This window comes from Zerene cesonia, chromosome 9, assembly GCF_012273895.1.
Source record: "Zerene cesonia ecotype Mississippi chromosome 9, Zerene_cesonia_1.1, whole genome shotgun sequence".
Classification (NCBI taxonomy): Eukaryota; Metazoa; Arthropoda; class Insecta; order Lepidoptera; family Pieridae; genus Zerene; species Zerene cesonia.
The window spans coordinates 6,722,968-6,727,479 of NC_052110.1; positions in this window are offsets into that span (position 1 = coordinate 6,722,968).

Consider the following 4,512-nt stretch of genomic DNA (forward strand, 5'->3'; position numbering starts at 1 on the left):
GTACAACAGCATGGTGAGGTAAGTAAACTGCTCTTTTATTTATTTCTCTTTCAGGTACTTCTTCAATATGTTTTAATTTTTTATAATCTTCTATAACTTTCAGGTATTCTTTTTTCAGATCTGGATCTCTTTTAAATCTTCTCTCTAATTGCATTAATCTTTTTACAGCTACTTCCCTCGTGTTACCTTCAGGTGACAGCAGCTCTCCAGTTTTAAAAGGTAATGTAACTATATATTTTTCATCACTACTTCTATCATGTGTCCTTTCATATATATCTTCACATAGCTGTTCTTCTTTAGTTAACTTTCTATTTGTATCAATATCTATTTCCCATAAAGTTTTAAGCAAGTCATTCAGATTTGATTCATTAGTTACATTCGTAACTACTAAAGACTTACGTATAGCATTAACTTTCATATTAATACCACTCATTATAATCCAACCTAGGTTGGTATTTTGTGTACATATAGTACCTGAGGGACCTTTGATTAATCCTTTCTCAAGAATTTTTGTATATTCATTTACACCCAATAAAAGATCCAAATTAAAGAGTAATGAAACAAGCCTGTGACCCTGTATCTATTAATGCCTTGAGAGTAGTAATGTGCCCATTTTCACCTTTTATCATTACTTCCGCAGTTGCTAAGAGACTCAGGTTTTGTTCATCAGCTCCTAGACTATGTAAAGATGTCATTGTAGCATGCACCTTCAAAAGTTTGTATCTCTCGAATGTTAAAATGAAACGTCTGTCCTCTATAGAATCTGTTTTATTACTAATGCATACATAACGTAACCGTAATGAATAAAAATCGAACAGGGAGATTTACCTGCTGCTAGAGTAAACCCATCGAGACCCTTCTACAACGTGGGAGTCGACTATACAGGTCATGTATTTATCAAATCAAGAGGTATAAAGACAACAAAAGGTTATATTGCAGTATTTACTTGTATGGCTACAAAAGCTGTACACCTGGAACTTGTATCAGATTTAACAAGTGCAAGTTTTATACCAGAGCCCTGCGTCGGATGTCAGCTTGCCGTGTTAAGCCTGGTAATATTTACAGTGATAATGGCACTAATTTTATAGGAGCAAATAAAATACTACAGCAAGAATATGAGGAAATACTCAAGATATTTAGTACACAGTTTCAATCACAGGTAGCCGATATGGGCATAACGTGGCATTTCAATGCCCCATCTTGGCCTTCAGCCAGTGGTCTTAGTGAAGCAGCCGTCAAGACTCTCAAATTTCACCTTAAGAGAGTGATTGGCGAGCAACGATTAACATACGAAGAATATAGTACGACATGCTCAGCTGGAGGCTTGCTTAAAGGCAACTTTGTGCTCTTACGAGACTAGACTAGGACTCAGAGGAGCTAGATTATTTGACACCCTCACATTTTCTAGCAAGCGATGCAACATTATCAATATATGAAACAGAAAGAGACCTAAGAACAAGATTGCATTTATTACAAAAAATATTTCAAGATATCTGGAAGCGATGGCAACATGAGTATTTACCACATTTATCAGGGAGAAGCAAGTGCAGACAACCACAAGATAATATCAACTTAAATGACATTGTGATCATTCAAGACAGCAATCTGCCTGCAGGAAAATGGCCTTTGGGATGTGTGGTTGAGTTGCATTCTGGTTGTGACGACTATGTGCGTGTGGTCACTTTAAAAACTAAAAATGGATATATAAAAAGACCGATCATAAAGCTATCAATTTTACCTATCAATCAAGAAGATACCGTATCAAACAAACATACAACCGCAAGAAGAAATCAAAAATATAATTTTGCAACGGTCGCAACAACAATTTTACTATTTTTATGACATTATTTACAAATACAATCACCTCCTATACAGTACCCGGCAAACATCTTGGACAAACGACCTTGAATGCGCTTACAAAAAATAGGTCTCTTTGGTGGTGCGGTGCGGGACGAGGAGGCGGGGCGCGCTCTAATTGGTTGGTCAGTTGACGCTTGCCTCCCGCACCTCGTTCACGTTCCGCTGTCTCTATTGTACACCTGCGTGCAATAATTTTGTGCAGATTTTGTTGTTTTTGTTATTTTTGTAATTTCGTTAAGTTTTGTTTAAAATTTCGTTGAGTTTTTGTTATAATATTGTTGATTTTGTTGTTACCATGCCACGAAAAACTAACATTGTTTTGAAAAGACAAGCCAGAAAAATGGTGTACGACGTTTATTGCTGGTTAAAAAAAGATGCAAAGAATGATAAAGAAGCGTTGGAGCGGACTTCAGAAGCCACGAAAACTTCTGTTCGCACAGTGCGACGAATTGTGGACGAAGTAAAGAAGTCTGGCTTTCTAGCCGTATTCCGGACTCCCGGTAAAAAAAGATCGGGGAAGAAAAAGGTGACTGACATTGATAGTTTTGACCAATCGGTTATAAGGAGATGCGTCCACAATTTTCATCTGACAAATAAAGAGCTTCCGACTATAGAGAAGCTACGAGAAAAATTAAAACAGGATATTAATTTTACCGGATCTGAACGCAGCTTACGACGAGTTTTAAAACAGTTGGGCTTTCGATGGAAGAAATCAGAAAATAATCGAAAGCTGCTAATAGAAAAAAGTAATATTCGATTCCTAAGGATTGAATTCCTTCAAAAAATCAAAAAGTTCAGGGAAGAAAGTAGACCCATAATATACACCGATGAGTCTTATGTGGACTCATCTCATGCTAGCTCTAAAGCTTGGTCAGATGGGTCAACCCAAGGTTTGAAAACACCAATATCAAAAGGGCAGCGCCTAGTTATTGTACACGCAGGATCCGAGAATGGCTTTGTGCCCAATGCACTGCTGTTATTTAAAGCTGGCACAAAGTCTGGGGATTATCACGATAACATGAATTACGAAAATTACGAAAAATAGCTACGTTCGCAACTAATGCCAAATCTGCCACCAAATTCGGTTGTAGTCGTAGATAACGCCTCGTATCATAATAAACAGAGCGAGTTAGCCCCCACATCCAGTTCGAAAAAAGCAGATATGCAGAAATGGCTCCAAGACAAACGTATAGCATATCGCGAAAATATGTTAAAACCGGAGTTGCATAATTTAATAAAATTAAATAAAGACTTACACAAAAAATTCAGCGTAGACAACATTCTGGCTGAAAATAACCATTCCGTTCTTCGTTTGCCACCCTACCACCCTGATCTCAATCCAATTGAGATGGCATGGGCAAATATAAAAGGATATGTCAGCAATAAAAATGTTACGTGGAATTTTGAAAAGGTGAAAGAGAAAGTTGCAGCAATGGGTCCCAGCGAATGGGAAAGACTCTGTAAAAAAGTAAAAGAAATTGAAGACGAATATAATATCAAAAGTGATCATGTTGTAGATATGGTCACTGACCAGTTCGTTATATTTGCTGATGACTAAAGTGACAGCGACGATGACGATGACGATGATGAAGAAGATGATGAAACAACTGAACCCACCCCTGGCACTAGCTCGGCTTCGACTGGTTTCAATTTAATAGAAGGCATTTCTATACTTCCTATTGATGAAGATGATTAGCAGTAGTACCAAACTTTACGATTTTAATATATTGTTTTCTTACTCTTCTCATTTTACTTATAACAATTACTTTTATTATTTTTTTATTATACAGAAGTCATAAAAACTTTAAAAAGAAATAAAGAAATTAAATAACGACTAAAATGTATTTCTTTTTACATATTTCATCTTATTTTAATTGCTAATCTACCAAAGAAGTCATTTCTAATCTCTTTTTCTCAGTATCATCATCTAAAACCTTATCATCCAAAGCACTAAAAAAAATATCGCTTTTCAATGAAACAAAATTTTGCACGTAAGCGTAGCATGCGCAAACTTTCCCCCACCACCTCACACTTTGGCCAAGAAGTTTGCCGGGTACTGTATCAACTAAAAGCAGAATGTTAATTCTGAAATTTTTAACAAATAACTACTAAAAATACTAAAAGTGAGTGCTACTTCAAAAGTAATCGAGAAAAAGACAGTACGAGTAATGCATTTATGGTGATGAACTCAAATAGTAAGGCTCGGGCGCTAGCCAACATATGTGTCGTGATCGTAACGTATTTGTCTATGTGTATGTATTTAGTTGGTATTTATTTTACTATATTCAAATCCTAAGTCTCCTTTATATATTTGAAATTAATACTTAATTTGATTTATATGTATATATATATATATATATATATATGTTGTACGTATTTGTGTTATGTATTTATATATGTGTATATGTATATGTTATATTAAGTATATGTTGTACGTTGTTTTTCTATTTTGTTTCTCGACCCGCCAAAAATCTATAATGCTTGTTACCTTTTGCCCGGGTTGCCTGGAAGAGATCACTTCTAAGTGATGAGGCCGCCCATCAAATTGTACTCTTTCTTTTTTACTTGTTACTGATATATCGCTGCCCGGCAAAAAAAACGTCATAATACAGAAAAGTTACGTTATGACATCTTTGTGCCATTTGAATAGCA